At 36.3% G+C, this 12,514-nt stretch overlaps 1 long non-coding RNA gene across 1 annotated transcript; it reads right to left on the bottom strand.

Moving 5' to 3' along the window:
* Window positions 1-4,566: 4,566 nt before the first annotated feature.
* On the bottom strand, window positions 4,567-9,995 carry LOC110164044 (uncharacterized). The gene is made up of 2 exons (XR_002318884.2): window positions 9,806-9,995; window positions 4,567-5,314 (listed from the first exon to the last, which is right to left on the bottom strand). It is a non-coding gene; the product is annotated as an uncharacterized LOC110164044 (long non-coding RNA).
* Between the last annotated feature and the right edge of the window lie 2,519 nt (window positions 9,996-12,514).

Below are 12,514 nucleotides of genomic sequence, written 5' to 3'. Positions count from 1 at the left end.
CAGGGAGGGAACCGATCTTCGCGGCAACAGTAAACAAACTTATAAAAGATTTTCAAAATAAAAAACTGGGATATCCCTCGTTTGGGTTGTTTGGTAATAATATAATTGTGAAACGACTGAGTAATAAAGGAAAGTTGTTCTGCATTTGGTACTAATGTGAGTTAGAAGTCACATTTTGTAAGAGTTGTAAAAATTTAAATGTTTCCTTTTTAAATGTCTCGACAAGATCTTAGGGCAGGCATGTCCAAACTATGGCCCAGGGGCCAAACGCGACCCTCAGACAAATTTTTCTTGGCCCTCAGAGTTCCAGGTGAATTGGCCCAAATTACCTTGCATCAATTAAAAATATTTTTTTACTGCAAGTTTTTTGAAAATTTATATTGATAAAGCGAATATTTAATATTTAGTGTGTGGTTTTAAGGATTTTAGCATGAATAAAGACTGATGGCTCATTCTAACATGTTAAACATGCACACATTTCAATTATTCACTGTATTGGGCATCAGTCTGCGTCCCTCGATCGGTCCTCTGCTTCATCTGTGTTTAGATAACCCAAAACATGCTACATAAATCTCCAGAACAGTTGATCGTCAAAGTCAGTTAAAAACAATCAATCAATGAATCTGCTCAGGGACGACAGGTGAAAATTAACACTGATGCTACAACCTGATGTCCAATGCATCTCTCCTGTTAAGGTAAATGCAAAAATTGTGCGCTGTCCCTGTCTCAAATAAATAAATAAAGAAAGAAATATGTGGCCCTTGATGAAAAAAGTTTGGACACCCCTGTCTTACAGTGAATCATTAAGGTCAGAACAGAAAGAATTCAGTTTTAAAAGTGCTTTTCAAGTCTTCTCAAGTCACAGGCCTCAAGTCTGAGTCACTGACATTCAAGTCCAAGTCGAGTCCCAAGTCTTAGTCCATTTTATCAAGTCTCAAGTCCTAAAAATAGTAACTCAAGTCTGACTTAAGTCCAAGTCACGACTCATGACCCACCTCTGTTATTTACCCAGTTTTGAGCCTTGTGTCCTCTGTCCCAGCAGATTTATACAAAACCAGTGATTTGTCCCAGTTTTTTTTATATAAGAAATGTCCCAGGTGTCACTATTTTTGACCAATCTAATACCTGTCAACAGTAAAGAGAGGCATACATTGTCATTTGCTTAGGTAAAATACAGAAAAGCAGCTTAAAAATGACCAAAACACAAAGAAAATGTGACTTCTCACTAATATTAGTGCCAAGTGCTGAACAGTTTTCCTTAATTACGCACTCATTTCACAGTTTAATTATTACCATCCAACCCAAACCAGGGATGTCCCAGTTTTTTGCTTTGAAAATCTGGTCACCCTGTTTGAAGTGAAGACATTTCGCCATCCATCCAAGTGTCTTCCTCAGAAATAATCACATTCTCTTTTGCCGTGGAACCTCCCTGGATGACTCGGGATTACACTGACATCTAAATATAAGTGTTTTTATTTTATTTAGGCCTGTATCTTTACATCTTTCACGAGTTTGGTCCTTCACCCGTGTTCTCGTGATTAAGATTTAACTCTCTTTGGCCTGTCTTCAACTTCAAAGCTCTGGGTGATGTAGTAGTGACCCTCATAAAGATAAAAGAGAAAAGAGAAACACGGACAGAGGTCAAACCGTAAACAGTACTTATGAGTTAAATGTGCCCTAGGGAACGGTTCTGGGGGAGCGTTTGCCACCTTCTTGTCTCCGTGGAGTTGGTGTTGTATTGCCTGAAGTGTTCCATAGTTTGTCCTTAAACGTATCTACCAAGGATGTAACAAAATCCGTGTATCATTCGTTCATTTGTTTTTCAAAATAAAACCAAAAATAAGAAAATGAAAAAGGAAATGTTCTCTTCATTATCTGTCTCCAAAACCAAAATGAATAAACAGATAACGATTTGTTTTTTTCAGTTTTTGATTTTGTGTTTGTGACGGAAAATGGCCATTTCCCGTTTACGTCACTTAAACTGTGATGCCGGACTAAACCAGGACTGAAACAGGACTAAACCAGGACTGAAACAGAACTAAACCAGGACTAAACCAGAACTGAAACAGGACTGAAAAAGGACTAAACCAGGACTGAACCAGGACTAAACCAGGACTGAAACAGGACTAAACCAGAACTGAAACAGGACTGAACCAGGACTAAACCAGGACTGAACCAGGATTAAACCAGAACTGAAACAGGACTAAACCAGGACTACATCAGGTCTAAACCAGGACTAAAACAATTTTTGACTAATCTCATCCCTGCCAATAGTCAAGAGGAGCATAAATTCTCATTTGTTTTGCCAAAATACAGAACTCCATGTTTTGGAAAGACCATAAAGCAAAACAAAAAACAAAAAGGCAGCGACAGAAGCCCCTTCAGATTACGACTGGAACAAGAACGCACAGTGTATTACATGCTCTTTTCACATTCAGTTTTATTATACCAACCTGACTAACCCGGGTGAGTGTCCCAGTTTAGAATAAATAAATAAGTAAATACTCATATATAAATATACTGTGATTTTTTAAGTACAATTTATCTTAAAATTCCAATTCCAAGTTCCATTCCATTCCATTTTCTTCCGCTTATCCGGAGCCGGGTCGCGGAGGCAGCAGTCTAAGCAGGGACTCCCAGACCTCCCTTTCCACACACACTTCCTCCAGCTCTTCTGGGGGGACCCCAAGGCGTTCCCAGGCCAGCCGAGAAACATAGTCCCTCCAGCGTGTCCTGGGTCTTCCCCGGGGCCTCCTCCCAGTGGGACATGCCCAGAAATATTTGGTATTTTGGTTTAAAGATTTGAAATGACTTGAAACTCAAAGCAGACGACTTGGACTTGACTTGGACTCATGGGCCGGTGACTCGAGACTCGACTTGGACTTGCCTGTATTTGACTTGGGGACGTGACTGGGACTTCAGGTCAAAGATTTGAGACTTACTTGAGACTCGCAAAACGACGACTTGGTCCCACCTCTGCCCAAAACTGATTATTTGAGTTTGGCTGAATTTAGTTCTGAGTTTGCTCACCGCTTTCGTTTGTTACTTTTCTTTGACAAATAGTCACTTCTGTCTTGGTACAGAAATTTGTATTTGTCCCGTCCTTCAGTGTCTCTGGGTTAGTTTAGGTCACGTATATTTTAGCTGGAGGATTTGACTTTTTTTTTGTTTTTTTTTACCTGTATTCCTGAGTTGCAACAAAACCAATAAACACAAATGTCATATGCTTATTTTATTTCCAAACTGGCAACATTCTCAGTCGGTTTAGAGAGATATGGAAGGGACAGACCAGCGCGCTTTTCGGGTAATCATAAAACTGCTTAACACCGGATTGCACAACAATTACATTTAACCCAGTCATTATTTTATTTTGTGTCTATTTAACAAATATGCAGAACACATTCTTGCAACTATTGAAAATTTCTCCGGCCTCATTACTGGTTAAATACGACGACGGCTGACAAAACAAAACAAAATAGTACTTTAATAATCATATTTACTTCAGATAGTTACACGTTACGATTCAATTCAACTTGTTTTTTGTTTGGTTTTATTATAGTAATTTTGAAAAGGTATTTAAATAGTTCACATTGTGTTATCAATTTATAAATTACGACCAGATTTACGTAATAAAATACACAGAGAATGACACCAAAACATACATATTATAAAGCTTCATTTTTAACATTCACTCATGCATTTTTTTGAAAGGTCTGACATTATGTGGCGTTTTAAACTATTTTGGAAACCGCAGCTCAGTCAAAAGAGCAAAGGTTTGTTTTCATACGTGTTCTGTAAAGCATCTTTGAGTGACCTGAAAAGCGCTATAGAAATAAAATGTATTATTATTATTATTATTATATGTAAAAAAGTGACAAAAGTTTGCATAAAGCTAAAAAATTCTTACTAAACTCCATCAAAATATGTCACTGTGCACTGGAGGCTGTTTTAGCACTTACAGGTCCGGTGAAGATACGTAACTTTTCTGACGTTTCCACCTGCTTGTCTCCATGGAGATATTGTCATCGCTTTGCCCGGAATTTTCCACAGTATAGCATTAAACGAAAAAGCTGCCAAGTTGCAAATCTGATCTGAGAAGAGGCGAGCCGACTCAAAGTAAAAAAATATATGTTTTCTCAAGGCAATAGATCAGAGCTTCATCCCCTTCCAAGTCGCTTGCCAAGAGATTTTGGAATTACTTGTATTATCTTGAATAACTTAAATTTGATTAATTAAATGCCTATTATTGTAAATCTATCATTCATAAATAAATAATGGTTTATGTTTTATCTAACTGTACCCCATCTAAGTCTTGCCATGGCTCTTACAGTATGTATAATTTCTTTCGTGTGACCGCAAAAATTTGTAACGGTAGTTCACCCGAAGAAAAATGTTGGAGACCCCTGCGATAAATAAACCTGTAAATAGCTGCAGATGGATACGTTAAATAAAACTGTGGAACATTCTGAGCAACACAGTCTCATCTCCGTGGAGACAAACTACGCAAAGACGTCACCTGGTCAGAAAGTTACACAACACACCTTTAATTCATGAGCCAAAGACAGGTTTCAAAAGGCTGTACAATTTTATTAATACTTTTGTTTTGGTCTCTTCTGCGCAGCAACAATAAAACTGTGAAGATAGAGGAAACTATTGATAGCTATTGATCATTGTTAAATCATTTACAGATTTTTCTATAAGTAATTCATGTTACTTTGGTAATTACAGAGGACAGGCATTTCTTCCCGTCAGACAAATCAAAATCGCAAAAAGGAAAATGCAGAAAACGTTACAGACTGGATTAGGGAAGTCTTCATTTGAAAGTTGAGGTTTTTGGTCGTCTGAATCAACCCTTTAGGATCGATTCAAATCATTTTTTTACAGTAAAATTTGACATTTTTAAACCCAAAGTGCTTCAGATGACAACGACGGCAATCGCTTGGCCAGTAACATTTGATACAGACGAGGGCAGCGAAAATAAATATTAAGATGCAGACTTTTGTTACAATACAGCGAGCTCTTCTTGTCAAAAACAGAAAATAAAGTTATAATTAGGAAAAACTACCTCTTGCCCCCATCTGACAGTAAGACATGAGCTCATCCTAGAATCTGAAATCCACCAACAGAAGGAGAGAGAGTCCAAGAGCGTCCCAGGAGAGGAGGAAGGTCGTGTGTGGTGTGATGGAGGAGATGGTTCTTGTTTTGGAGGGTTTCATAAACAGTTCAAAGTCAGGCAAAGCTGGAGTTTGATCCTCGAAGCGGGAGCGGTCCGGCTCTTCACGTCTTTAACATCGTCACATCGGATCAGCCAAGTCTAGAAACAAAAAGACAATCCACGTTAGAGGACAGTGACACTCCACAACGGTCAACTAGGGCTGGGAATCACAGGGTCCCTCACGATTTGATACAACACATGACTCACGATACGATATTATCACGATATGGCTATAATCCATACACTGCACCCATAGACTGTATAAATGAACATAGCTAATGCCCTAGCCGCCACGTTCTCTTCCGGCTCCTTCTGACCCTGGCTCCAATAGGCTCTAATCACGCTCACAAACCAGGAAGACGTTTGGAAACATGCGATGGCAACTACAGGCGGGCTCTCTTCGCGGTAGTAAGTGTGACAAAATCTATGAAAAATGTGAAAATGTCCCTTTTTTTTCCATCTCCATGTCATTGTAGTGTTCTGTTATATTCAGCTCATCAACAATTACAGCCACACCTCAGTTTTCATCATTTCCCCGCTGACGCACAACTCCGAGCGCACCGGCTACATGCGAGTAGAAGAGACGAGGCGGCAAATTCAAGAGGATTCCAAACTGCACGTACGTCTGCAGTCTTCATTTTACCGCTGATCACATTTACTTCAGTGGGTTTGATCACAGTCGGTCGGCATCGCATGTTTCCAAACATCTTCCTGGTTTGTGACTTACACTAGAATATTGTCACTCCTCTCTTTGAAACTGCTGCAGTGAGCCTCATCATTTTGGTCTTAAAATGTGTGTATTTTTTATTTGTATTTTTATTTCAATATATTGTCTGTTTAAAAAAAAAAAACATTCCCCTGTAGCTGTTAACATTGCGAACTTCATTTGAGTGGAGCTGAACGCTGTGGGTGACGTCACAATTATATATACAGTCAATGATTGCACCTGATATATTGCTGATTTTTAAGAACAAATACATTTTAGCTACAACATTTCTCTGTTAACTTTGCACAGGTAGTAGTGGTTTAACAAATTGTGAAATATTGTCTTAGAGAGAAACAATACAAGATTTTTTTTATATCACTTTGATTACAATGTGAAGTGTAGGGGTGTGCAAAAATATTTAAATATTGATATATCATATAATTTAATGTGATGATGCAGTATCAATATCGTGGGCTGCTGTATTGACATATCGTAAAGAGTATTCTTTGGTAGATTTTACTAAATTATTTTGTTACAGCTACAGTTTTGTTGCTTGTTTAGAGAAAGGAAACTTGTTTATGTGACACATTTGACATTTTCACTGTTTTGATGATTAAAATGTTTGTGTTTCATATGAACTTTGCACAAGAAGTGGTTTAACAAAGACTTCTAGTATCACTACATGATTTAGCCTTTATTTTTTATTGATTTGATGATTAAAATGTTTTGACTTGTTTCATATGAACTTTGCAACAGAAAGTGTCTTTTAATCCGTTTCAGCGACACAACTGTAATCTTCGCTGATTTAGACTTCTATGAATTCTAGTAGTCGTTACTTTACATGATTTAGCCTTTATTTTTTATTGAACCGTATCAAATCAATTTGAAATATATCGTATCAAATCGAAAGTGCACTATATCGAGGTATGTGTCGTATCGGCAGTTTCTTATTGATACCCAGCCTTAGTGAAGTGTGTGTGCACCAGTTTTGGGGTGAACAAGAACCCATTAGTGCGATTCTCACAGTTGGCCGTAGTTCTTTGCACGACCGCACAATGACAAAAGACCCTGCACCACCCTCAGCGCTTGGACATAATAATAATAATAACGATCCCATTCTAATTTAGTCTGTTGTGTGTCGATTAGTGTTTGAGTAAAAGGCTGTTTGTGCTTTGTTTCGTCCCATTGTCCCTGTCAGAACCAGAGCCTTGTACTTGTGCCGTTAACTCCTTAAGTTTCAGCGCAGGGCCTGACATTAAAGACTGTACACACTTCAGAATACACAGCGGACGCTTAGAGACGAACGCACCTCTACGAGAGCGGTAAAGAGTCCTGGAAAGACCTAATCCCCCTCGAACAATAGTAACGAAATCCACTTCTTTTGTGTTTTAGATGTACAACATGAGGCGCTGATTACACCAGTGTCAGCTGCAGGCTCGGACATGAGGGCCCTACAGGCACCAACACCAAACAATTCACTGAAATTAAACAGTGTGGTACAAGTACAAGGCTGGAGTTATCAATAGGGGTGTGCGAAAATATCAAAATATCAATATATCGTATTGTTTAATGTGATGCTACAGTGTCGATATCGTGGGCTGCTGTATCGATATATCACCAAGAGTATTTTTTGGAACATTTTCCTAAATTATTTTGATACAGCTACAGTTTTGTTGTTTGTTCAGAGGAAGGAAAATAGTTTATTGCAACACATTTGACATTTTCACTGTTTTGATGATTTAAATGTTTGTGTTTCATATAGGGATGGGCATGATCAGTCGATAAGTCGATAATTGATCAGTAAAGAGCACATCTGATGCAAAATAACTCTTTTCACATTGTATCTTCTGCACATATACAAGCACAATTGAAGTGCTTGTATATGTGCAAATGAAGCGCTTTCTGCTACGTCAAGTGCGTCATAGGTGTATCTGCGGCGTCATCGTTGTAGCACCTTTAGTTTGTCGTCACGTGGGAGGGTGCCAGAAATACGCTGCAATTTGTTTAAAAAAAAAAAACGCCGAATCAATCTAAAAAACACTTCTGCGACATATACAAGGCCCAGACATCACTCTTAGAAGGTAGAAAGCTCTGAAAAGTTGATTTTGCATGAGATGGGCCCTTTAAGAATTTCGTCGATTACATTAATTTTTAATCGACAAACGGAATGTAGGTTGCTGTGCTTAGCGGCTATATTCCACTGAGTCGTGTCCTTTAGTCCAACAGAAGTTGAACCGCATCAGTGCACAAGAGCTATTTTTTTTTCTTTGCTTAGTTCTTGCAAATTAGTCATGCGGTTTTAAGTTTCGTTTCTGTGAGAGTTGCGCAAAGCTGCATTAAACACATATAATGTCAAACGGGCTGATGTGGCTCTAGAGTGAGTTCATATGTTTATAGTTTATGTGTCGTAAAGTTGAGTTTATTTATACAGATGAGTAGTGCAGATAGTAGTAACAATGATAACTTGAATATAAAAACGTTAATGATTAATCGAAAACTGATCGTTAATTCTCCAGACGATCGATTACGAAAATTTAACTGAATGTCCATCCCTAGTTTCATATGAACTTTGCAGAAGAAGTGGTTTAACAAAGACTTTCAGTGTCATAGCCAAGATTTAGCCTTTATTTTTTATTGAATCGTATCAAATCAATTTGAAATTTATCGTATCGAATCGAAAGTGTATCGTATAGTGGCCTATGTATCAAGGTATCGGCAACTTCTTAATGATACCCAAAAGAATCAATGAACATTAGAACTCTACAGAGAACTTTCTAAAAATACCTACACGTTTCGATTTTGTGAGGCATTATTTTAATATTAAATGAGATGGGTAGAGTAGGTAAAAATTTTACTAAAGTAAGAGTAACATTACTTCAAAATAATATTACTCAAGTAGAAGTACAAAGTAGTGGTCCAAGAAGTTATTCAAGTAAGAGTAAAAAAGTATTTGGAAAAGTCTCAGATAAGAAAAGAGTGTAAGAGTAACTGTCGGGACATAAAATCTGATTTATGATTTGAAGTTGATGTAATTTGGAAGGACAAAACATTAAATAATACACAAAATTTGGTATTTTCAAAGGATAGAAACAAAAATGAGAAATAGTACATCTTATCTGAAGAGGCGGCACAAGAAAAAGAAGAAATGTTCTAATCATTTCATATTGCCACATAAAGCTTTTGTCACTTTAGACTTAGTCACAGTGGAAACAGGAACAAAAAAAAAAGTGTAATGTTATTTCAATAAAAATATTTCTCAAGCAGTATTAAAAGTATATATGTTTTTAAAAGTTACTCAAATCCTATGCGGATTTTAATCATTTTAATCTTGTTCGGCCTCTGCATCTTTGCCCACATTTGTACAAAAACTCTAAACCTTGACTTTATTTTTTTTACTATGAAAAGATGCCATTGGTTCTTATTATTTGTATTCTGCACGTGCATTTAAAGCATTTGAAACTATAAAATGTATAAAGTTGGCAGCTCCAGGGTGACGTGACGAGATCTAAATCATAAAACAGTCTTATCAGTGTTTCGGTAATCAGACTTAACACAACTTGAATAAATATTTAAAAGGTTTTTCCCTGACAGCTGTGAGATGTGAACACGTTTCTCCATCGACTACGTGACCGAAGTAATGATCCTCTGATAGGTGGAAAAACAGACAAATTTAACATGATAATAAACACTTAGAAGCAATCAATTTATATTATATGAATAAATGTTTAGTAGAAATTACTTGTGATTACGTTAGATAGAAATTGCAAAAGGGAGTCACGTTAAATTATGAAGGTTTTACATATTTCCCCAGAGTTTTGAGCCATTTCCGTAGCCACCGCCCTCTCATTCTAACTTCACTGGAAACTTCTACAGGACTTTCTTACCTTTTTCTACGGAACTATAAAATAAACGAAGAGGAAGAGCACTATGTCGAAGAGGATGAAGGTCCAGAAGTCGAACCAGTACGAGTGTTGCGGTAAAAAATCCGCTAAACTCTTAGATTTACACATTTTGTGGTCTTCGGACTCGGCCACAGGAGTAGCACCGGGCGCCATCTTGGGACGGTCTTAGCTGCACAGGAAATGAGGGCGGAAGAAGGTATGAAGTTTCAAAATAAAATAATATTACGCAAAAATGACAAATCAAAAAATACATGTTTTTATTAATTTTTTATTTTTTTTACATTTTGATCTTATATCGTTTTATTATTTCAATGTTAATATATGATTTTACTACTAAAACATTCGAATATTACTGTAGCTGATGCCTGATAAATTGACAATATTAACTTTAAAGTAGATTTTTAATCTCTTTTGTAAAACAAGTATTGACAACTTTAAAAGAATTTTTAATATGTTTTCAAACAAATAAAAATAAAAATAACGTTTCTAGCCTGATAGATTTATAGGTAACCGTTGACAGGATGTTTAGTGCCTCCATGTGGCCAGTACCCCGCATTGCATCTTAAAATTAGAAATAGTTTTGAATGCATCAAAAAATTTATTTAGTTAATCTTCTGTCTAATTTGTTAAATAGCAATTATATTGGACCAAATACAGGTAAAGCCATTTAGATATTTATTCATTTTTAAAATTATAGGATTATAAATCTTTGTGTTCATGAGGGTGTATGACAACATTTTATAGGTCAATAATATTTAATACAGACAGTGGGTAGTTAAAGTTAATATTGTTAAATTGCAGATTGTCGTAGGATCCAGTAATGAATTTATGTCTTAATTAGATTCAACATTTGTGAATTTACCTTTTGGATATTTCATGATAAAGTACAATGTAATCAATTAATAAATCCATCTCTTCCCACCGTCTGAAATTAAAACATCATCACGTCTAGAATCTGAAAACCACCAGTTAAATAAGTCTGACTTTGAGCTATATAAATGTATGTATGAAATTCAAAATATATATATAAAAAAAAGACAGATCCATGTTTTCTTGTGTGACACCAAATACCATTTATTAGGGCTTTACAAAGACTACAAAATCCTCCAGATGATTTAAATCACTGTCTCTGTCTATTTACATGATATGTTACATACAAATGTACAAAATAGAAAACATTTAAAGACAAATGTTTCACCCAAAAAAAGAACAGAACTTTCTCTCAAACCAGGAGAATGCTGAGTTTATGAACTGAGATCGAACCAGGAAGTCTGTAAAGTTAAGAGGAATACAGGAAGAAGTGGTCTATATTTGGAGTGCAGAGGGTCCAATATAAAAACACAATCCGATTAAATTAATATTTTGTTTTTTTACAGATATATTTTGTAATTAGACATTGTAGACCTCAATAATAATAATCAATTTTCCTACTTTTGCAATAGTAACTTTTGTCTTAATACTGTTTTCTACTTTGCTGTTAGATAGATAGGCCTAAGTTACTGGTCAGATCTGTGAAAACGCAAGCCCACTCGCAATAAGCATTTTTATTTTTTTTTTCAAGGCTGCTTTTTTTCTTAATCTTTGTAACTGAATGTAAGATTGAGTTTAAACTAGATTACCAAAGTTCAGGCCTGGTTTAGAGTTAGAATGTTGCATTTTCTTAGACCTACTTAATAAAATTTGAAGCCAGTATCCACATTTATAACTTTTAAATTTAGATCTCCCTCTGCACTCCAGCGTATAGACCGGACCGGTGAATCACAATAGGTCTGGTACTCCATAGACACACGAGGCTAGACTCAGGTAGGGTTAAATAAGTGGGTTGTCCTGAGGTGGAGGTCGTGTTTCACTTGTATTGGTCTGTGATTGGTCTGCATTCACTGGATTAGCACCTGTACAGTTTTTTTTACAGTACATCTGAATAGCCCGTGTCTCTGGTTTTACACTGCAAGAAATGAGCTGAAATGACTTGAGAGTTTGGACTAGATTTGAACAATTATACTTTATATTGTTTTGTATTGTACCTGCTCTGTCTAATTGCTGTTTTGTTTGTGGTCTGCTGTGTTTTTTGTCTATATGACATTTAAAATACTCATAAAAATAAAGTATAAAGAGTTTTGACTAGATTTAAGTTACGTATTTTCTGATTATTTTATTGTTTTTGTGTCATTTACTGCATAGGGTGAACTGGACAAAGGTTTTGGAGTGAGGTGGGGACTTGCAAGTCGTGACTTACACTCGAGTCAGACCTGAGTCACTATTTTTAGGACATGAGACTTGACTTGATAAAATGGACTATGAATTGGGACTCGACTTGGACTTGAAGGTCAGTGGCTTGGGACTTGATTTGGACTTGAGACCTGTGACTTGAGAAGCACTTTATATCTGAATTCTTTCTATTCTGACCGTAATGATTCACTCTAAGATCGTGTGAAGACATTTAAAAAGGAAAAAATTTACTAAATTAAATTCTAAAACTCTTACATACTCTATACTCATATACAAATATGATTTTTTGATTTTTTTAAAGTGTAATTCAGTTTAAAATACATATAAATTGCAAAAACTAAGCTACTTTGGTTTAAAGACTTGAAATGACTTGAAGCTCAAAGCAGACAACTTGGACTTGACTTGGACTTATGGGCCAGCAACCCGAGACTCGACTTGGACTTGCCTGTATTTGACTTGGGA

This window comes from Boleophthalmus pectinirostris, unplaced genomic scaffold, assembly GCF_026225935.1.
Source record: "Boleophthalmus pectinirostris isolate CB_2022bp ecotype Guang Dong unplaced genomic scaffold, ASM2622593v1 HiC_scaffold_18, whole genome shotgun sequence".
Taxonomy (NCBI): domain Eukaryota; kingdom Metazoa; phylum Chordata; class Actinopteri; order Gobiiformes; family Gobiidae; genus Boleophthalmus; species Boleophthalmus pectinirostris.
Note: the sequence above shows the minus strand (reverse complement) of the source record. Positions and strands in the feature narration are given on the sequence as shown.